The sequence below is a fragment of the Lissotriton helveticus genome, chromosome 1_1 (genome assembly GCF_964261635.1).
Source record: "Lissotriton helveticus chromosome 1_1, aLisHel1.1, whole genome shotgun sequence".
In the NCBI taxonomy this organism is placed as follows: Eukaryota; Metazoa; Chordata; class Amphibia; order Caudata; family Salamandridae; genus Lissotriton; species Lissotriton helveticus.
The window spans coordinates 709,396,704-709,420,450 of NC_136057.1; the positions used below are offsets into that span (position 1 = coordinate 709,396,704).

Consider the following 23,747-nt stretch of genomic DNA (forward strand, 5'->3'; position numbering starts at 1 on the left):
TGTCAGATGCTACCTCATGGTAGACGGGAGTTTCTTGACAAACTGTTATTTGGGTTTCAAGAGGCACAAGTTCCATGGCTTTGTTGCATAGTCCTTCTTTTCTCACTGCAGATTCTTCAAAGGTGATGAGTCTTTCAGTGTGAACCTCTTGGATGGTAGCAAGATTTGGTCGTCTGCTACATCTTTGGAGTCCACTGGGCCTACTACTTATTATCGGCCACATGGTGTGGTTTTACCAGGTCAATTGATATGGTCTGGTTCTCCTTTCTTCCAGCAAGGGGCGGCAGTAACCCTGTTCCTGATCGGTGGACTGCAAGTACAGGTACTGGTTTTCTGTAGGAAGGCCCAAATTCCTTCTTATCCACTATTTTCTCTCTGACCAGATCCCCAATCTTTGGAATCCAGACAGATCTTGTTGGGACAGGGGGTTTTTCTTCAGTGGTCGTTGGCTTTTGTATTGTGTTGCTTAGACTTCTTCTTGTTTCATTTAAGTCCTGTAAAACAGCCAAACGGTCTTTGATATCAAATGGTTTTGGTTCTACCACTGAAGTATGACGATCGAGGTCTTCGACCATCATTCTAGTACCAAAAAGGATTTCATATGGAGTGATTCCACCCAGAGAATTTCTTGGCAGGTTATTAAGACTACGTTGGACACTTATTAGATGTTTGACCCACCCATCACCCGAACTTAATACCCTGGCTGTTATAGATTGCTTTATGTCACAGTTTTTTCTTTCTACAACCGAATTTCCCTCAGGATGGAATGGACTTGAGTACCGCAATGCAACGCCCAAGCTGGCCATGGCCTCCTTGTAAGCCTGAGAGCTAAAAGCAGGACCCGGGTCAGAATGTAGCGTGCCGATTGCGTATGCGCCGATAAAGACTCGCAAATCTTTTATATCCGTTTGGGCGTCAGCCGAGCGCTGAGGCCACATCCAAATGAATCTTGAGTATGAATCCACTGCGACCATGATAAGTTTATAATTACCATCCCTCTGCAAGCGACCGCAGTGGTCCAGATAAACACATGCTAATGCTTTATCTGAAATTAGAAGGGGCGTCTGCACCGGGCGTTTCACTGTTGAAACTTTCATTATCTGGCAGATTTCACATTCCAAAACATAGTTTCTGGTTTGTTTCCTCATGCGCGGCCACCAGTATCTCTGTTTTAATAATGAAACTGTGGCGGAAACTCCTGTGTGTGCAGAAGCAAGCCCTTCATGTGCTGCTAAGATTAGTCCTAACCTGTATTCCATGTTTGGGATTACTCTATCCCCCACTCCGGGGATTCGAGCAAACGGAAAATTGTTTGCATCAGTTATGTATGAGTACTTGAGTGGAAAGCCTTTTGGTAATTTTGTACCACTGCTTGCATTATTTCGCTGTCTATTTTAGTTTTTGAACGAGTGATTGCAGCTACGGAAGTCGTTTGCACAGCTGCCGTCGCGGCTTCATCAGCCAATGAATTCCCTTCAACGTGAACGCCATCACGCTGATGACTCACTGTATGGATCACGTGAGTCTTTTGTAGTTATTTCTGTAAAAGAACTACTTGTTCCCAAAGCATTTTATGCTTGATTGTGCCACCTTTTGCGTCATTGAAACCGTTTTGAACCCAGTTCTGCAAATATTCATTGTAAGACTGGACGCAGTAATACGAATCGCACACTATGAGTGTGGGGAATTCATGATCGGTATTTTCAAGCGCCATCTTGAAACCCAATAGTTCAACTTGCTGAGCTGTACATTCTCCGAGAGATTGAGTTTTTGTGACCATAGGTCTGAATTTACCATCGCGCCAGCGACCTTTAACAATCGCGCACGCAGCACTATAAGCTTGTTTTCCCCCAATTGCGGGTTGTGCTGATCCGTCTGTATAAATTATACATCCGTAATGTTCTAGAGGCAGAATTTCAGTTGGCAGAGGACATTCTTGTTTGTATTGGAGAAATTCTTGTGTCTTCAAGTACGGGTCAAAAACGTATTCAACGTCTGTTGCAACAAGAGAATTAACCCATTGTATCCATCTTGGATGTAGAGCTTTTGCATTCGGAATGCTTGCCTTTGTCACTGCCTCTAAGGCAGGTACAGGAGTAACAACTTTTATGCGTTTACCCTGTGCGAGGTCTCTCTTGCTACTGCAGTTTGAACTGCTGTCAGAATTTTTTCTGTTGAAGTGAATTTCATTTCACCTTATGTGTACAAGTGTGATTTGTAAGCTATTGGTACCTTTTCACCTTAATTAAAGGTTAGGTACGTAAATCCGCATCTCCCTGGGATGATTCGGATTACAAGGTTGCGTTCATTTACGCGTGTCTGTAAATGTGTTGTTGCTAACATGTCTGTTTGCACTGAGCGCAAAATCTCTGTGTGTTTTTGAGTCCAATTAGTAGGTTTGGAATCAGGTTTGATTAATTCGTAGAGGTTTAACTATTTCTGCGTAGTTTAAAATGTAAGTTCTTCCAAAATTCAGGAATCCTAGAACTGACTAAGTTTTATCAGGGTTTTTGGAGGTTGGAGCAGCGCACATTTTTCTAAAAAGTTTGCTGCCAGGCTTTTGCCTTCACTTGAAAGTTCGTATCCCAAGAATGAGGTGGGCAATTCTTGATTTTTTAAAGTTGAATTTATACCCTTCAGAGGTGAATCCAAGTATTATGGTGTTCACCCTGGTCAAGTGCCTGTCCAAGTCATCATCTGTAAGATAGATGTCATCAACATAAGGTAATACTTCATCATCATACGTTTGTAGTAACTCTGTTACTCTGGCTGAAAATAGGACTGTTCTTGAATTCCTGTGGGAGACAACACAAGTGACGATGTGTCCCCATAATTCAGAAAGCGGTCAAGTACCTGCTGTCAAGTGCGATATTTTGACAGATGAAACTGTTTGAAATATCTAATGTGGTTTTATATTTTTTGCACACGATGTTATTCATCAGTGCTGCACTGTGTGCATTTTATACTGCAAAGGTTTTGCATCAAGAATTTAAATGTCTGTAGTCCAAAACTAGACGATATGTTTGGTCTGGTTTGGAGACAGGAAACAAGGATTGTTCTTGGACGAGGTGCATGTTTCAATCACCCCTTGGTTTTCAAGTTGATCTAGGATCTCCCTGACCTGTTTTTTAGATTCTTGTTTAACCGGATACTGCTTCTGAGCAGTTGGTTGATTTTTTAACTGGATCTTATGGTGAGGAGAATCCTCATCCCATCCCACATGATTTTTGTATAATGCTGGTGCCTCGGCCACAGCCCATTTTCTGGCATAGGTGTATTTTTTATGAATCGGAATATGATTTGAGAAGGCTGGCATAATGATCTCTTCGCCATGTGGGCACTCCCTGACACATTCAGGTGGGCAGTCTTTTTCAGCCAGAAGGATGTCATAACCCTTAGATAGTTTTTCCCAAAAGAGTGCTTTTATTTTCCTAGTTATGTCCCCCTCTATTCGGAGTGTTACTTCATATAACTTATGTGGTACACTAACCCTGGTATCTACAGTTTCAACCGGAATGCATTCATTCAGGTCCACTGTCTCCAGATGATCCTTCAGGATCTTGCGAGCTCTGCTGCGCTGTCCAGCATTGTCTAGGCCCACTCCCCGTTCTTGAGTTGTGTCCTCAAGATCCTCGGCATGTCTGATTTTAAGACTTGCTACTTTCTTTTTGGTAAATTGAGTTTTCTTATTTTTCAGAACATGTTGATAGTCTTTGGACTTCACGCGTTCTCCACGCGTTCTTCCTTGTGTTCTGATCGTCCTCTTATTTCGGATTTCTGTGAGGAAGTCCGAAAGGTATGAGAGGAACGCGTATCAGTATCTTGATATCTATCAGGTTTTCTCAAATGTTCCCTGTTTCTGAGGTTATACCTCTTTTTAGTGGGGTCCTTTTGAGGAGACCTTCCTCTTGCTTGAGAATGCTCCTCTTTAGGAAGTGTCTGTCTAGTATTTTCCCACTTTTTTTAGGAGTAGTGGGTGTGTTTTTGATAAATTTTTCAGGATTTTGTGTCAGTTCGGGCTTTACTGGTTTCCCTCCCAAACTATCTCTTCCTAGTTCTTCATGCGATTTTTCTATTATTCTGGCCAGTTCATATGGTTGCTCAGTTACATCAAGTTCTTTTAGTGTTTGGCGGATTGTCACGGATGCTGCTTCACCTTTAATATTTGCTAATATTATAGCTGAGACCTGCTTGAAATCTTTCAGTAACTTCATACCGAGATTTAAAGCAGGTTCTGCCCCGTATTCATTTTGAATCTGTTTCAGTACGTCTGGTATCACCGCCATGTGTAGATTCCAGCAAAGACTGTACCCCAAGTGTCACAGTCCTCCAGGTGTGGTGCGATCCCCATTGTTAAACGGATTGTAAGAATCCAGTGTTTCTCATGAGGTGTACTATCGGGAAATACTGCCTCGATCTGAGTAATGTTTTGAGCTAACCAGAATGGAATTTGTTCCCTTTTTGTGGGTAATTTACCAATGACTGATTGTATGGTCTGTGGTGTAATTTCGTTTGTGTTCCCTTGATGATGGGTTTGTTGTGGAATTCTGATAGCAGGTTGGACTGTTAGTGTCCGCATGACATATTGTACCAATTGTCTATGTATTTTGATTAATTGTTTTAATTGAGCTAACAGTTCTGGACCTGTCATTTGTTCTATGGCAGGATGTGGTGTATAGCTAGCTAGTACTGGCCATGTTGCTTCTGGTCTACCTAGTGGACCGAGCCTGGTAATGTGATTTTGATTTTGTAGGGCGCCTTTAAACCAGAGCTGATGCTCTTGGTAAGTTAGTGGAATTTCAATGTCCTAGAAAGGAACGTATTCCGCTGGCAGTTCCTCTATCTTATAGAAGTGGAACACCTGTGTTGTTGGATTTGCTTGTGTAAAGATAATCCTCTGTCTGCCGATATTCATGTGACAAATATAATCCTACAACCTCTCGGTGATAGGCCATTTTTCTATGAGCTTTATAGCTATTGTTTTCCTTACATTTCCGGGATGATTATAGCATCTGGGTCATCGTGTTGGAGACCTGTAATGTCTAAACCCGGTCGGTTATTATTTCCTGCGGATCTACCGTTTTCTTCGTCGGTATCCGACATTCTGTTGAAAGTTTTGCAGAGCAAGTTTCAAGGAAACAAAGATAAGGTGCACAATATTTTGGAACACTGTATCCTTCAACTTTGAATAAACCAAAAACTAATACATAGGATTTTTCGTCCTACTTAGTTATGGTGGATTTTTTATCCTTTAATCCACTCCAGACGTCTATTGGAGTATTTTACGGGAAAAAAGGGTCTCTGTGAAAAGCACGACTGAGTTACTCTAGTATCTAGCGTTAAATTAGTGCCTAACCAAATTTTGGGCGCCATGTAGTATAGTTCTATATTCCCAATAGGCTCTGCGCATTGGAATAATATAGCCTATAGATGTGATGTAGGACTTATGTCTACTAGGTCGCTATCGAGTATATTAAACTTAATTGTGAGCCAGCTAGCTCAGGGGTCACTAGAAACTTTCTCGAATTCACAAGAAGGGATTTAGTTTCTGGCAACCGCATAAACATGACAACTTTGTTTCCCCAAGATAAAACTGATCTGGCAACCGCATAAACATGACAACTTTGTTTCCCCAAGATAAAACTGATCTTCAGAGTCGTGGAAACAATAGATAGATATTTTACTCAGTCATTCGTGCATGCTTCGTTTCACCAGAGGTGCAGAGAAATAGAGAGACAGGCGTTTTCAATAAAAGTATTTATTGAACAGTCTTCTTTCTCATGCAGAAAAATGAACTGCTACAATCGTAAGACTTGTTGCAAAGTATAATGCGTACAGTAAGAAGAGTAGGATAAAATAATACTGTAAAAGCATTGTTTGGTTCCTAAACCATAGATAAATACATACATAAATAACAAAGGCTAAAAACTACTCGACTGGTGCTTCTAAAATACGCCTACCCCGATGTACCTAACCGGAGTCTAATACGAGGAGGGAAGAAGTAAGTGAGGTGTGTAGCATAAATGTAGTATTCTTTTTGCCAATGATCTATCCAAGATTTCTCTTAGGGTCGAATCAGCTCCGCACCTTGGTTTTAGAATGAAGGTCAGTCTCAGGACTCGATTTCCAAACAATCCGCAAGGGTAGCTTGGAAACACTGGAGCTGGATTTCTCGGCCAGAGAAAAGACAGCGTCTCTCTCAGTGCGTCTGCTGGAGGGTCGGCTCTCTTCGGCACTTGCTGTAGCAGGATGCGTCTGGCAAGTAGATAGTCAAACTGCTCCAATCCACCGTGTGTTTGCTAAGGCCAGTGTGGGCATATTTATACCTTGAAGGTGCCGAGATTGACGTAGAGGTGGACGTAATAACGTCATCAAAGAGTCTCAGTTCTTTGAAAACTCAATGAGTTCTTGGATAAATCAATATTCAAGCAAGGGGAAGTCCCTAGCTGCTGAAGCAGAGTTTTCCAAGAAATCGTTGTGGATTTTCGGAACTAGTGGAAGTAGCCATGCCGTATTTGGGCTGCATGAGTTATGTCTAAATATGGTTATGATTTCTATGCCTATATATGGACATGGTGATTTATACCTATATAAGGGCATGAATCGGAAAAATTACACTAGGGTCTTAAAATGCTCTACAATACCAGTGGGCCTTGCACTCTGTTCTAACTCTCCTCCCTGTGGAATGAGATGGTCCCTTAGTTCTTGTTCCCTTTCGGGTGCAGTCTGTCCCTGCGGGGCATGGGCTGTACTTCTTGGGTGACCTTGAGCTGCCCCTTTTCGGCTTCTACCTGCTTATTGCGGACGGCGCCGTTCTGTCTGGTCTTTGCCTTATGGCTGTGTTAGGCTTGGCGCCCACTTCACTGGGTGTGTTTCCAGTGGGGGGAGGATTGCCTTTGCTCTGCCTCTTCTCCTTGGAGTCTCTAGGATGTCCTTCTCCGTCGGTGCTCCTCTTACTTGCCTTGGACGGAGGTTTTGTTGTTTGTATGGGCGTGGGGTGCTTTAGCCTCCTTTCGCCTTGCCTTGTTTCCTCTGCTGAGTGAGGATGGGCTACCTTCCCCGCATCCCCTTCGGAGTTGTTGGTCTTCTGCTTGCGGGGTTCCCCTTGCCTGGGGACGGGGCTCCTCGTCCTGTCTTTGGGACTTGGCCCCTGTGGGACCCTCTGTTATGACCAGGCTGGTGGGGTCCTCTCGCAGGCCCTCCTTCCCCCTGGGTATGGCTAGGGTATCTATTCTATGTGAAGGAATCTGCGGCTAGTAGTCTATCAGATGTACAAGTTACTTACCTTCGGTAACGATGTATCTGGTAGAGACGATTCTAGACGCAGATTCTTTCATAACCCGCCCTTCCTCCCCATTCTGCGAGGACCCTTTGGCTTGGTCTGCTGCATTCGCCTCCCTGTGAGTGACTGTCTTCAGTGCGTGCATTCTGTTGCTCTTTTCTGGAAGGATGCTTGTCATGTTTATTTGTGCCCTAGTTCCTTATAGGGGTTATCACATTCTCTGTTGGGTCTGTCTGTGAGTCTTGTTGTGCCTTGTTTGTCCCAGACTGGTTCCTCTTCATTGTAATTGGTTGGGTTTGTGGCCCTGTTATGTTTTCATGACACTTTTCATGTGTTCTGGACTCCAGGGGGGGCTATCTTTGTGCTGACAGGGTTGCTGTTTAGGGCTATGCTCTGTTCTTTATTCTTTTCCCTGCCTGGGGTACTGTAGTGTTTTGGCACTGCTCCTTATGGTGGTATTCCCCATCATTCCTGTTTTTTTCTTTCGCACACTGCTCCTATACTCTCACAGTTTTGTCTGATGGCTCCGCGTTGTGGCGCGGAAAAGTTCTCAGAAGAAATCTGACGCAGGCGCGCTGGGGTGGGACTTATCTGACCTCACTGACATCACGTGCGCAGTCAAGGCAGGGTCGGAGTGGCCTGGTGCCGTCCCCCCAGCCAGCAGGGATGCTGTGGCAAAAAGATTTTTTTCCGGATCCAGTCTCACGCCTGGGGATAATTCTACGTGAAGGAATCTGCAGCTAGAATTGTCTCTACCAGATTCATCGTTACCGAAGGTAAGTAACTCGGACATTTGGGCTATCACCCGTTTGTCTTCCTGCCTGGGGGAGATAACACCTCATCCAGGGGCAGGGCCTCTATATTTTCCCTTCCTAAGAGTCATTCGCGAGTCTCCCCAGGGTGGTAGAAAGCTGTCTGTTGGACAGACCCCAAGTAAAACAGTAAACAGGCACTGGAATCTTTGGGAATCTATAGTGGCAACTTTTATAGCTACATTTTGCCGACCAGTGACATTAAATTCGATTAACCAATAAATCAAATTTAATGTACGGATTCTTTTGATACCTTATAGTACCAACTTTAGTGTTCCCATTCAGATGGTTGCAGGGCTGAGTTGTCGTTTTGTAACTCTGTACTTGCCAATGTGGCCACTAGCCTTTCCACAGTAAAATCAACCATTTAGGGTTTGTACTTTTAAATGTTCCACTTTTTATCATACAGTACCCTGCCTTAGGGCTCTTTAGGTCTACCTTAGGGGTGACCTACATATCTTAAAAAGGGAGGATTGGAAGCCATGTTTTACCTTGTCCCATTCAGGGTGGCAAATGCTGCAGTCCGTAAGGGACACTAATGTACATGTCCCGGGTATTCCTGGTACCATAAACTAGGCAGATACAAGCAAATTAGGCTCTACCAATTGGAGACAAGTCAATTAAACATACCCCATTCTAAGGGACAGAGTATAGGTACTGAATCCTTTTTAGCAGGGCTCAGGGCATTTCAGGGTCACTGACACATACCTAGTAGCCAAAATGGAGGGCAAAAAGTGGCGGGTAAACGTACAAAAAGCCTGTGTTCGAGGCATGTGTGGTTGTAAAATGCATTGCTTTGCAAAATTCCGCCATCTAGGGTTGAGATCGGATGATTACAAGTTGTTTTTGTTCCAAGAGGTTTTCAGGTCACAAGGTTGTGTCACTACTACTTTTTAGGTCGAGCCTAGCGGCAGCGCGCATTCTCTGCTCACTCTGCGAGGCATGCAGTAGTTGATTATGCTGTATAAGCCTTGCCCACTCTCGGCCCATACTTTTCATTGACTGGTGTGATTGTCCTTGGTAAATGCTGGCTTCCGATTCATTATGAGGCTTGTTAGTCCCTCTTTGTTACCGGCCTGTCTCCTTTTGGGACCGCCAATGAGGACTCTAACTTAGGAGCTTTCATTACCAGTTCCGAGAACTATTTACTTCATTAAAACACAGCACAAATAAGGTGTCAGCTTCGGTAATGGCGCTGCTTCCTAACCTAATTTGCATTTCGTTTACTGTTTTTTTTTATTTCAAACTTTAATACATAGCGCGGCGCCCGCTTCAGGGAACCCACACTCTGTTTATTTTAAAAGGATGTTCCTGCTTTTCAACACACTGAAATTGGATGGGGTGAATAATGATTGACTGCTACTCAAAAGCAATTGCATCAAAGTGCTCACTCTGTCTCTGGGACCCCTGCAGCATGACGAGACAAGGGTTTGCATGCGATCAAACAGGTTCACTGCTGCCGCATTCTCCTGCTATATAAACAGCTCATTCGCAAAGGACAGATGAGGAGTAGACAACTGTCATAAAGGGATGGAGTCTGTCTGCACTTAAAGTGAAAAGTAAAAAAACATGCCCCGGTTGAATCCAAGAGATCCGTTCAATTTAGCATTACGTGAGTCATACTCAAGAAACAGGTGACTTCAAAAAGCATCCATTCCTATCCTTGCCCAGTGAAATGTGACTGCATAAATATGGGTTCAAGCAGCTTTAAAAAATTAAAGAAACTGCTCCCTGATGAAAAGGTCAACATTATATGTACAGGGGTAATGGTAAAATCGTATGCACTTTCTTTAGTTCCGTCTAAATTTCATTTGTATGTAGTTTATTGAATTGCGGCATATGCATTATTAAAAAATGTCATGACTGATTTTCTTTGAGAGGCTTTCAGGGGTTTGAAGGTATGTGAGTCCCTTTTGCTCCACCCAAAATGCTAAATATTAGGTAATGTTCACACAAACCTCACAATATCGAAAGTGCAAACCACATAACCAGTGTTAACAAGCATTTGCAATGCAATAGGTCTCGCATTTACGCAAGTGTGAGCGATTGGCATTGTAAATGACACTGCCTTTTATTTATATTATAAAAACCAAAACATAAATAAAAGGCATTGTCATTTACAATGCCAATAGCTCCAACTTGCGTAAATGAGAGACCTATTGCATTGCAAATGCTTGTTAGTGATATAATATATAATCCACATTTGTAAAGAGCAAACAATCACCGTAAGGGTCTCTAGGCGCTGGGGGCCGTCGGGAAGATTAAGCAAGCTATTGCCCAGAGTCACATGGTGCTGGGCTAATCTGCTGCCAGCACCGGGGATCAAACCGTGATCCCCAGATTCCAGAGTCAGTCGCCCTGGCCGCGGCACCACACCTTTTCCATATAGATAGAGCGCATGGGCATCGACTCCATTGTTAGATTGTTTCTGTCCGCCAACGAGTTCGGATAGTGTCTCACACTCAGGTTCAAGATCCTTTCGGGCTCCCTGCGGTACGCTAGTAGATCCCTTTCTCAACTGTATTGTTTCAATCGCTTAATCCTACTCGGACGCTCTGCCCTCCGGCTCGGCACCTAAACATCGGCCTACAGCAGTGGCCTCTACCTCCTTCAAATCTGATAAAGCACCGACACATCGGACTGTAGGTTCAGTTCCGAAGCCTAAAACCCATGATACTTAGGCTCTGACCACAGCTGCGCCAACATCAAAACATCTGCCGGCATCGAAATGCGACACCTTGGGGCTGAATACTTCACCAGAGCCAATTCCCGAAACTATGCAGGAATGTCTCGATCCAAGGCAGAGGAGTTTACAATTCAGCTCGGAACTAAAAAGATTGTCCTTCAAGCTGCAACTCCTCAACCTTCAAAGAGACGATTATCGTTTGAAGACGCTGTTGAGGCTTCAGTTCAACTTGTACCGCAAATACAAACACCAAACAATGACTTCCTTACCATTCTCCCTCAAATTTAACACCTGCAGAAGGACGTCTTAAACATTTTTATGCAGCTTGGAAATCCATCACAACAGATCATTGGTGTTGGACATTATTCAACATGGTTACTATCTGGAGCTTATTACCACTCCTCCAAAATAGAAACTATTCATATAACATCACGCTCTGCTCAAACAGGAGATTTCAGCTCTTACTCAAAGCAGCCTTAGAGCTAGTCTAACTGTATCATCAAGGAATAGGAGTATATTCAATGTGTAGGTAAGTGGGATCGTGCTGACATGGTTGCTCCCAATTTTTGCCTGGTGTCAGTATGTTTAGACTGTAGTGCACTGGGATCCTGCTAACCAGAACCCCAATGTTGCACAATTGTCATACTGGTGTTCCCCTTTGAGTCCCTAGTATATGGTACTAAGGTATTCAGTGCATGGTTCTAAGTGCGATAGTGCCCCTGCATGAGCAGAGGCACCCCTACACACCCCTGACAATTTTCTGGGCTATGTAAATGTGGGGTAGCCATTTTAAAATATGTAGTCGACACTGGCAAACTCGAGATGTCCAACTACCTAATGGCTTCACCGAACCTGGTCATGTTTGGTATCACAAACTTACTTATGAGCGGAACTTCCAGTTCTCCTGAAAACCACTTTTGTATAGAGTGGTGAGCGCGTGTGAATGTTCTAAATATCACAAGCGAGTGAGCAGGTGGCACCCAGGTAAATTTGTGCCCATGCCGCATTTCGTTGGGGGGTATATATAGTCCTCGCCCACAGGTACCACCTGTGGCTTGCTTTATTATTAAAAAACATAACCACAATACCAATACTGATCAATCTTTCCTCAATTATTTTTTGGGGCACAAGTAAATAACTCCATGTGACCAAGAAACCTCTATTTTAATGTACTTTATTACATTTTAGAAAAACGTTTGTCTTTTTTTTCTCATCAACTGTACAATTTTAAATATATATCATTACAAACACCACAACTTCATGAGACACTTCTAATGCAACAGCACCAATTTACAATCGAAATCCCAAACATGTCCAAAACTTTTGAAGCACATTAAATGACACATTTAACACATAATCGAAGACAATGACAATACACTCAAAACATAAAATTCACTTGACCAACAAGCCCAGGCAGGTATAACATTATCTGCAGTTTTTTCAACCTTGTATTTCGGGCAAGACTCAGTGTACTGTTTACAAAACCTCCTTAAATTGTTTGAAAATTGATTCAACTCCATTCACATCAATATTCCTGCATTTGAAAACAGAGATAATCACTTTCTGTAATACTGTTTGAAAAAAACCACGGTCGGCGCGTTTCCAATCTTGGGGTTCTCTTCAGGACCAAAAGCTACAAAAGAGAGAAAAAAATGAAGCTCTTATTTCCCTCTACGTCGTGAGGTTACTACCAAGAGAATGAGCACCATTCTTGTAAGTCAGCTTCAAAACAAGGTTTAGAATGATTTTACCTATTAATCGAGATCTCATCTCTTCTACTACGAATCAGGTACCATTTATGATGATCTAATCCACACAATACCAACAATGAAAAAGAAAAAAGAGAGAAGAAAGAAGAAAAGTCAGTCCTTTATTTTCTCTTGTAAAGGCCACTTGTTTGTTTTCATAGGCTAGAGAAAGGCGAAGCAACGACTTACTTATATCCTATGGGATGTCCATCGCTTCAGTCATTCTTTTATGATTTTGGTTCTTGGACTGGTAACTTTAGGGAGGGGGGCAGAAAAACCAGGGATTAGGAAAAAAGTCCTAACTGGACAATGAGTAGAAGGTCATCCAAATGACTGTCATAAGTCACATACCTTGTAATTTTGTTGTTGGCCAGATGGAAGCTGCAGTGTGTGTTCGAAGTGCGAATCTACACAAAAAATAAAATGATTAAATGGAGGGTTCAGCAAGCGTTGCCGGTATAGCTTATTTTTTCTCAGATGTAAGTGGTAATTAAGTGGTGCAGTCCCCCTTTCTTTCGTATACAAAATACCATGGACGCCATGTGGCCATATATTATCTCATAGAGCTTCTTTATCAGAGCCTTAATAGGACCTTTTATACAAAAGGCTTTTACACTGTAGGAATGTTTCTTAGATCTGCTGCAATTTGTTAGTCATAAATCAAATTTGCGGGTGGCGTGGCCTGAGGCGTCAAGATGGCGGTCGCACTCTATAAGAGTGCTCCTGGACCCCTCCATCATCCGCCTCGCATCCTGCACTTGCTGGCGCTTATCCGCCATCCCGACCCACCTGCTGCGGGTCCCGAAAACCGGAGCTTCATCCAGCGCCAATTCTAGGTCGCCTTGAGGCCCTGGACACCCGACCGAGCTCCTGCTTTCCCGAGGCCAGGACTCACAAGAGGGCGGCCTCCTCCACGCCCAGGCAGTGTATCGGGTGATCCAGCCCTGGGCATACTGATCGGTGCTCCGCTTCCCGTCTTCCATGCGGCAGGCGCCTGGACCGATGCGTCCTGCCCTGCACTCCTGGTGCCTTTCAGCGGCTGCAGCTTCTCCTGACCCGAGACCACGACACAGCGGCGCCTAGTGCACATACCTGCCGGGGCGCACTGGCCCAGCGGCAGGGCCATTTGGGGGTGCGAGCTGGGGCTCCATGCCGGACCTGAGGAAGCGGCTGCTGTGAGGAGCGGTGACACACGGGACAGGCTCCTCAACTCTCGACCCTTCCTCTTCCCTCCAGCCATCCACGGAGCCAACAAGCTATTCCTGGGGCCTGGATTTGGGGTGGCCGTCAGTGGCTGCAGCTGGGTGGCCGGTGCACCTGGGAAGACCGTTTCACCTGTGTGGCTCATCTGCTCCCTGAGGAGGCGGCCGGCCTGCGTGGAAGAGGTCGAAGAGGCACGACTCCGGCCCAGGGGAGGGCAGCCCATGCAGTGAGTGGGGGAGCTGCATTACCGTGTGGCAGTGTGTGAGACTGGTGCCTGGCTTCCCGTGCCCCCGCGCTCTTGGGCTCCTTGGACTGACTGTTACTGGGGAGATAGTGGGGGGCCTATCAGCTGCGTGGTTCGGACAGCAGGCGCCCTCCCTCCCCGCCCGGACCTGATCGTCCCTGCCCACTTCCCGCAGGGGATACCTGGGACCCGGTAGCCTACTGAGGCCTTCTTTGGTCGCTCCCTGGAGCCTGGCACAGCTGGAGAGGGCCTGCTCCCCGTTCCAGCTCTTGACACAGCCTTGCACTGCCCAGACCCTCGGGGGTGAGCTAACCTGGTGAGCAGGGAACCTTTTCGGGGGTTCGGCTGCAGTATTGGGCAGCGGGATGGAGGGTTGGTGCTGGGCCTTCTAGAGCCCCCCCCTTATCCTCCCCTCCTACGGCCCCCGAGCTGTGGTTGTGTTCCTGCATCTTGCTCCTGCCCTTGAGACTGGCCTGGCGGGTGCAGGTGAATCCTATCGGCTGTGCACTTCGGGTAGTGGGGTCCCCCCCCCTTCTCTGCCTCAACTCGTGCATCCACGGCCGGGGCGTGTGTTCGAGGCCCACTCACCCTCTGGTCAGCCCCATACAATCCCTGCAGAGCCTGGACTGACCATCGACCATGGTTAAAGACAGGGCCTCGGAGGCGGCGGCAGCTCCCACGCAAACCAAGATGGACCGCTTCACCACCCTAGAGCACGAGCCGCCCGGACAGGCCGAGGGTGCTCCCACCCATCCCGGGCAAGGATTTGGTAGCCATTTTACAGGCTATTAGCACCTCGCAAGCATCAGTGGAGGGGAAGATAAGAGAGGTCAAAGTGGATGTGTCTCTCCTCAGGCAGGACCTTCGCAACGCCACGACCTGGATCACATTTCTACAGCTGAGAACGACATTCATCAGCTTAAGAACAAATGGCCACCCTGCGGTCACATACCAAGGAGCTTCACAGGCATGCAGAGGACGCTGAAAACCGCGCATGCCGCAACAACTTCCTGCTGGTGGATTTCCCTGAAGGAGCAGAACAAACCCAAGCAGCCGCCTTTGTGAAGGCTTGGTTCACCTCATGGATGCTGAAAGATGTCCTCTCCGCTTGGTTCGTGGTGGAGAGGGCACACCGATCTCTCTCACCAAAGCCACCAGTCTGGGCACCAGCACGCCCTATCATCCTCAAAATTGTTAACTTCAAGGACAGGGATGCCATCCGGAGCTAGAGGCATGCTCTCAGGGGATCCTCAAGTTCCCAAATCACACCATCATGGTATTCCCGGACTACAAGACCAATGCCGTTCCTACATTGAAGTCCAGAAAAAACTGCGATCCCTGGGCCTCCAGTACCAACTTCAATTCCCAGTGCGCCTCTGGGTTGTCTTTCAGAACAAGACGCAGTTCTTTGACTCCCCTCAAGCGGCCTGGACCTGGCTAACGGAAGAGCGGTCCCTCAGACAACAACGCAACCTGTCTCCTAGGCCAATGGGCACTTCGCCCCTGCAGGCCCTATCACCGGGTCACCAGCGCAGGAGGCGCACGCACTCCCGCATGAGGCGCCGGCCCCAGGTCTCTTCCCAGCGATCCTTATGCCTGGCCGCTCATAGACTCATGGACTCTTCAAGCCTTTCGGGCTCCCCTCCCCACAACAGGCATCAAGCATCTGGCAGCTCGCCTGTGGCTGCTCCAATGCGGGCACGACGAGACTCCCCAAGGGCAAACACCGATCTCTCCCGCAGCCCAACCCTTTAATCTTCTGCCGGATGGCTGATGCCGTAATCATTCCGAGGCGATCTCCGACCTCGTGGGGGTTCCGGTAGACTTCTTGCTCTGATTTTCCGTCTTTCTGCCGACACACTGCATATTCGTTCACATGGAGGGGTCCTCCACGTCACCCAACCGTTTTAGTTTGGTTGTCTTTTGATTATATTAGAGGGGCCAACAGATGTTTCCGCTCTTGAAGTATAGGGTGGGGAAAGGGGTGAGGGAGAGGAATGGGATTGTTCTTTCCTAGAGTTTGTAATTGTTTTTTTTTTTTTATTACACCAGCACTCACACGATGCTCCGCTTCACTTCCTGGCGGGATACAGTGGGTCTTACTTGGGTACCCTACCATGCTTACCGGCGACCCCTCTCATGGCCAAGCTTCCCTGTAGGGTTTTACCCCGCCACTACGACCATCTACCACCATGACTGACACGCCCATGCTAAGGGCTTCTCTCTGCGTAATGTCCTGGAATGTCAACGGCCTCTTGGACTGCTTTAAATGCATGGCTGTACTGCAACACACACAACTCTTTGGGGTAGAGGTTCTCCTGCTTCAAGAGACACACTTGATGGGTAATCACTGCCCCTTTCTGGCGTACTACGGGTATGACAGGGTATGGCATTCAGGCTTCACCCGGGGCTCCCGTGGGGTGGCGATCCTGTTGAAACGCTCTCCTCCCTTTGTGACTGTGCGGGTCATCCATGACTCCCAGGGCACCTCAATGGCCCTTTGCGACACGCTGAATGGCACTTTGCGACACGCTGAATGGCAACCCCCTCAACCTTGTATCCCTCTACTCTTCCCCCATCGATGCTAACAACAACCCTAGCCAAATTCACACAACTCCTGACCTCATTGCCCTTGGGCTCCACTTTCCTCGGGGTGACTTTAATGAGGTTTCCTCCCCTGAACTGGACACGATGGGCCCCCATCCCATAGTAGACTCACACAAGCAAAACAGTTGACAAATTGGTCTGAATCGCTGGGCCTCTGCAACACGTGGCATGTTTGGCACCCACATACCAAACAGTTTACACACACCTCAGCAGCTCATCACACTCAGGCGTTTATCAACGCGATCCTTGTCCCTTTGATGGATTGTCTTACGATTCAGGATGTCTCCATCCTCCCTAGGGGTATATCTGACCATTCCCAGGTGATACTTAGCACTAGCCCCCCCGCATCAATGCGTCAGACGTGGAGGTTGAACGCATGGTTCAATCAGGACAAGTAGTTCTGGAGGCTTGTGAGACAGGAACTCGAGCATTATTTCCTGACTAATGATGGGTCGGTATCTTCACCGGGCACCCTATGGGAGGCAAGCAAGGCCACGATCAGGGGGGTCGCCAAGGGCTAGCTCAAGCTCCAGCGGCAAGCACAGCTGCAGCAAATTACCCCATGAGAAGCGCAGGCACTACACCTTGAACAATCCTCCTCTTTGGCCCCAGACGCTTCCGAGGAGAGGCTTCTTGCTCGTATCTGCACGGAGATTAGGCAGATTTCCATGGAGGCAGCTAAGCTCCTCTAGCATTCGTCCGTAGCCAGAGTGTATGGCTGGGGCGACATAAACAGCTCAATTCTCCACAGACTAGCCACTTATCCCAGGGAGAACCACATCATCCCCGAAATATTAGCCCCGTTGGAGATGGCTCGCTCTTTCACTTCCTACTACTGCCAACTATATACGGCCAGAACTCCAACTCTATCGCTCTCTGGCTTGCTGGGATTCGGGAATGATCGCCTCCCTCGCCTGGAGTCCACTGTCCAGACGGACCTGGACCACCCCATCACTCAAGAGGAAACTGGGGAAGCAAAAGCCTTTGCCTCCTCCAGCAAGGTGCCAGGCCCGGATGGCCTCCCTCAGGAAAACTATGCTCTAAATCGCAAAACCACTGGTTCCTTACCTCGTAAGTCTTTTCTGGGACGCGGCTGAAACGGGTACCTTCCCTCCTGAGACAGACATGACCACCATCGTGGTTCTTCCCAAATCTCAGCCACCCTCACCACTGTCTGCGGACTACCGTCCCATCTCCCTTATCAACACAGAACTGAAACTGTTTGCCACGGTCCTTGTCCAGCGGCTCAAGCCCCACCTGTCCGTATTGGTTCACCCAGACCAATGTGGGTTCATGCCCTTGTGTGGTACCCGGCACTGTCTCCGGAGGTTGCAACTGGCCCTAGCCTACCGTCACTTGCTCACCCCCTATCTAGTGGTTCTTCTTGTGGACTTCGGGAAAGCCTACGATTCTATGGATTGGGGGTTTTTGGATGATGTCCTTCCCGCGATGGGCTTTGATCCCCGCTTTCGGGGTCTGGTCCGTGTCCTGTAAGTCCGCCTGTTGCATAGGATAGGCCGGGGCCTTTCCTTTTTCTGCGTCAGATCATCGGCAGCGGTGTGATTGGGGCGCGGCCCCGGGGACCACCCCCCCCTCCTAGTCTGAGACTGCCCCAGGGCTGCTGCAGCTGGATACACTGCACTGGCCCTCCTCTCACTGGCTCCCTGAGGTCTGAACGCAGTCTGATGTTTCGACCGGGGGGCGTCCCCCGGCTGATTGTTGAGCGAGTGCCTCTTGGGCCGGCTGGTCACTTAGGATCCCGTTGGTGGACACCAGAAAACTTCCTTCTTGCGGCCCCCCCGAGTCGCTTGTGGACTTCCCACGCATTTGCGGGTCCCTGCCCTCCTCACCCACTTCGAACTTTCATTCCCCCCCTCCCCTCCTCCCTGGTCTCCTGCGGCCACAGTGACATTGGGACCTGGGGAGGGACAGGGGTCCTAAGCCTACACCGGCCTCCACCCAGACCAAAATGGACCGGTTTACTACTTGTGAGTCGGAGCCTCCTGGGGGTGCGGGGAGGGTACCTTCCCCCCCCCACAGGACACGGATCTGGCCATCATCCTCCAGGCTATTAGTGATTCTCAGGCGTCTTTCGAGGGGAAGATTGGAGAAATCAAGATGGATGTGTCCCTCCTCAGACAAGACCTCGGCAACACCACGTGCGCTTGACAGAGGCTGAATCCCGCATCTCCACGGCCGAGGACGACATCTCCCAACTTAAAGATCAAGTGGCCCAACTTCGTGCTCATACCGGGGAGCTTCACAGGCGTGCCGAAGATGCTGAAAACCGCGTATGTCGCAACAACCTCCGTCTGGTGGGGTTTCCCGAGGGAGTGGAAGCGGGACAAACGGCCACCTTCATTGAAGATTGGTGCAAATCAAGGATACCGGATGATGCCCTGTCGACATGGTTTGTTGTGGTGAGGGCCCGCAGGTTCCTGGTGCCCAAGCCTCCTCCTGGTGCCCCACCTCGCCCCATTATCCTGAAAGTCCTCAACTTCAAATATCGGGACGCCATCCAACGGGCAGCCTGGGCGAGAGGTCCACTCAGGTTCCAAAACCACGTCGTTATGATATTCCCAGACTATACCAGGGAAGTCCAAGACCTTCGGCGCTACTATACAGTGGTCTAGAAGAAGCTGCGCACCCTGGGCCTGCAATACCAACTCCAATTTCCGGCACGCCTTTGAGTCATTTTTCAGGGCAAAACAAATTTCTTCAAATCTCCCCAGGCGGCATGGATATGGCTGACAGAGGAACGTCCCCTCCGCCCCCGACACGAGGGCGCCTCGGAACACACAGGGTCGCAGCCGGTGGGGCCGAGATCGCCGGGACTCGCCGGCGTCGCACAAGGTCTCGTAAGGGGCGCCAGTCACGTGCTTCGACATCCAGATCCCTCAGAGTGGCGGCTCCCGACCGCAGACTCCTCCAGCCAATCAAGCTCTTAACCTCGCGGCAGGCCCCGATCCGCTGATAACTTACTGGGATTGTCCCTACCACAGGCCCAGGTGGACTCGGACCTTTCCCGCACTCCCACTCTCTAGTAGCCTAGTGTTCAGATTTGGATAAATGACCCCCAATGGGGTGCAGCGAATCAACGGGGGTCGTCAGATTCTGACGGACTTCTATGTTAATGTACATTACTTTATGCCGATGCACTGCTTATCCGTTATTCTCGAGGGGTCCTCCACGCTACAGATCCGAAAGTTTTAGTTTTGTTCCGTTAAATGGGGGGTCGACAGATGCTTCTGTTCTCGAAGTGTGAGGTGGTGGGGGGAGGGGCATGGGGTGGTTTGGGGGGGATTTCTTCCCCAGTTGTTCTTTCATTTGTTCTGTTGCTTCAGCTCCCACGGACAGGTATATGCCTCATCCGTAAAGATTGTACTATCTCTTAACGCGCGGGCACAACCACATACAGATCGGCCCCAGCTCACACCACCCAATGGGGCGGCGCGGCCTAGCCCCAGACACCACTCACCATGACTGACGACAACACGACTGGGGCTTTCCTCCACGTACTGTCCTGGAATGCTAACGGTCTCCTGGACCGGCCGAAGCGCACAGCGGTCCTGCGTTATGCGCAACTCCTCCACATTGACGGCCTTCTTCTCCAGGAGGCTCATCTTTTGGGTAACTGCTGCTCCTTTCTTGCCCGGTACGGGTACGACAGAGTGTGGCACTCCAGCTTCTCCAGGGGCTCCCGAGGGGTGGCCATCCTCATGAGACGCAACCTACCCTTTGTTCTGTCACGGGTGATCCACCACCCTCAAGGCACGTATGTGATGGTATGTGGCTCTCTGGCCGGCTCCCCGCTTCATCTTTTGTCCATATATTCGCCTCCCTCTATGCTTCCCTCTTCACTGACAGACCTCCACCCTCCTCGCCACTCTCCCCCTAGGCGTCATGGTTGTGGGCGGTGATTTCAAAACGGTTTCCAGCCCAACACTAGACACAACAGGCCCTCCCTCCCTCTCCTGTCCGCATCACGCAAGCCAAACAATTGAGGTCTTGGTCCGAGTCATTGGGCCTCTGTGATGTGTGGCGCACGTGACACCCTCGGTTTACCCACTTTACTCACACCTCCGCAGCCCACCACACGCAGGTATGCATAGACATGATCTTTCTCCCTGCCGCTGACTGCTCAACAGTTGTAGACACTTGTATCCTACCCAGGGGAATTTCAGACCACTCCCCGGGGCTCCTCAGTACAGGGACTCCTTCTCTCTCAGCCCGCCAAACGTGCATGGTTCCTCCAAGACAAAGATTTCAAGAAGACGAAAGGGAAGGAGCTCGAACAATAGTTCCTCACCAACTAGGGCTCCGTATCCTCCCCTATGTGAGGCTGGGAAGGCAACCATTTGGGGCTTCGCGAAGAGGCAACTGAAGAAGCAGAGGCAAAAGCAACATCCGGAAATCACCGCGAAAGAAGCGCAGGAACTTCGTTTGGAATAATCAACTTCCCTGCTTGCCGACGTAGCCCAAAGCCGACAACTAGTCCTTATCCGTTCCGAAATTAGACAACTGTCTATAGATGCGGCCAAGCTCCTATGGAGGTCCTCGGTGGCAAGATTTTGCACAGGCTGGCCACCTTTCCCAGGGGAACCGTATAATTCCGGAAGTGGTACACGAACAGGGAACGGTACGCAACGCCCCTTCAGCGATGGCACACATGTTTGCTAGTTACTATTGGCGCTTGTATGCTGCACAAACTCCCGAATCATCGCTCCGTGGTCTCCTCGGTAGGATTCGCGTCGGTTTCCCCATTTGGAGACGGCAGCCCAGAAAGACCTAGACCACCCCATCTCTAGGAAAGAAATTGAGGAAGCCATTTCTCTTACGTCCCCGGGTAAGACTCCGGGACCAGATGGTCTAACTCAAAAATATTACGCGGCTTACCGCGACATACTAGTGCCCCACTTGGCTGGCCTTTTTCAGGAGGCCCTTGATCTGGGCTCCTTCCTGCCGGAGACAAACATTGCCACTATTGTGGTCCTTCTGAAATCCCAGCTCCCCTCCCATCACTTTGCAGATTACCAGCCCATATCCCTTCTCAATACAGAGATCAAACTTTATTCCACCATCCTGGCCCAATGGCTAAAGCCGCACCTGCCCAGGTTCGTCCACCCGGACCAATGTGGCTTAATGCCTGCACGTGAGACCCGTCACTGCCTTCGGAGGGTGCAACTGGCTCTGGCCACCGACACGTGCTCGCCCCTTATTTGGACCTCCTCCTTATAGATTTAGAAAAAGCTTTCGATTCGGTGGAATGGGCATATCTCCAAGACGTGTTGACGGAGATGGGTTTCGGGCCCCAGTTCCGGGCTTTGGTCCGGGTGCTATATACGCAGCCGCGGGCAAGGGTGCTGGTGAACGGCATCCTGTCCGAGGCCTTTCCCATTGCTAGGGGCAGGTGGCAGCGTTGTCCCCTTTCACCCGTGTTGTTTTCTCTGGCAATGGAACCTCTCAGGGCTCTGGTGCGGGCTGACCTCCGTGTTAAGGGATGGGAGTGGCCGAATACCTACACGAACAAGATTGTGCTTTATGCGGATGACGTCCTGCTCTTTCTGGCCGAGCCCGCTTCCTCGGGACCGCATTGTATCCGGTTGTTGCAGGCGTTTGGGTAAGTGTCACGTCTTAGGCTGAACCCCAGGAAATCAGTACTGGTCTCACTTCACCTGTCAAGAGACTGTTATGATTGGCAGTCAAATATTCTGATCCGACATAATTCCTTGAAATATCTGTGAAAATGGATCACCATGCTCCCAGAACTGGGCTGGTCCCTCAATGTGACCCCACTGGTCAAAAAGGCCGAAGAAGACCTTCAGAAATGGAAGACACTGCCCTTGAACCCTCTAGGCCGGGTCGCCTTGTTTAAAGTGCGGATCCTCCCTAGGTTCCTTTAGGTTCTCTAGAACACCCCGTTCTGTTTCCCCAAATCCTGGTTTAAGGAGTTGGATGGCCTACTTACCCGATTTTTATGGGGCGGCGGGAGGCCACGTCTGGCTCTCTCCACATGCAGGATTCCTTCCTTTGACGGGGCATGGGCATGACGCACCTGTACCTCTACTATATAGCCACACGTTTGCTGGTGGTCCATGATTGGTTCAACGGGGTATGGTCTGACCTGGCCTACCAGCTGGAGTTGTGTGAACTGGGATTTTCTAAAGTACAAGCCATGTTGTACGGGGTACCCGTCCCGATGCGGCTGCCAGACTTGACGCCCTCAGTATTTCTGGCTTGGCGGGCTTCACTGTGCCATACCGGCTGGACCGGCACATTGACCCAATACAATCCCCTCTGGCATGGAGCTTGGCTCCAGGAGGTGAGCAGTCTACCCGGGTTCAGAACCTGGGACCTCATGGGTATAACACAGCTTGGGGACGTCTGGGCGGGGGGCCATATGCTTTCCTTCAAAGATATGCACAGCCGTTATTCCCTAACTCCATCCCAACTCTACAAATATTTACAGTTAAGACACGCCATTCACACACACGTCACAGATGGCACTAGGCTCCCGGACTACAGCCCCACGGAGGCTCAGACGTTATTGGGGGATTTGAGCAGGGGGGGCATTTCCCGTATATACCGCACCTTAATTAACAATAATCCCACCTCCTTGGACAGACTGAAAGACCAATGGACAATCTGGGTGTGCCCCTGGACGAAATGAACTGGCGCGATGCGCTCATGGCACCCAAACCAATTACCGCCTCTGCCAAACTTATACTAATCCAATTATACTATTTGCACACCGCTTACCTGACTCCGGTACGCCTTCACCGAGCGGGTCTACGCTCTGACGCATCTTGCGCTAGGTGCAGCCAGGCCCCAGCAGATTTTTTCCACGTGGTCTGGTCCTGTCCCCGGCTGGCAAATTTTTGGGGAGCCATTGAAGAACTTACGGAGGTCTTGGGGTGGACAGTTCCTCACGATCCACGACACTCACTATTGGTGATAACAGATGGGCTAGACAGGTCCCGGAACGATAAGACCTTCTTTAACACAGCTGTGATAGTTGCCAAGCGCGACATAACGGCAGCATGGATTTGATCAGATCCACCAGCTCTGGGAAAGTCTTGCAAGGAATTGGACTGGTGCGCAATACAAGAGAAAGCTCTATACGCAGCACTCGGATGGCCCTAGAAATATCGGAGGGTGTGGGGTA

At 48.9% G+C, this 23,747-nt stretch overlaps 1 protein-coding gene across 8 annotated transcripts in view; it reads left to right on the forward strand.

The window, feature by feature from the left end:
- The window catches only part of PPP1R12A (protein phosphatase 1 regulatory subunit 12A), a 1,571,083-nt gene that overhangs the window by 1,043,982 nt on the left and 503,354 nt on the right, over positions 1–23,747 (forward strand). The window lies entirely within an intron of this gene.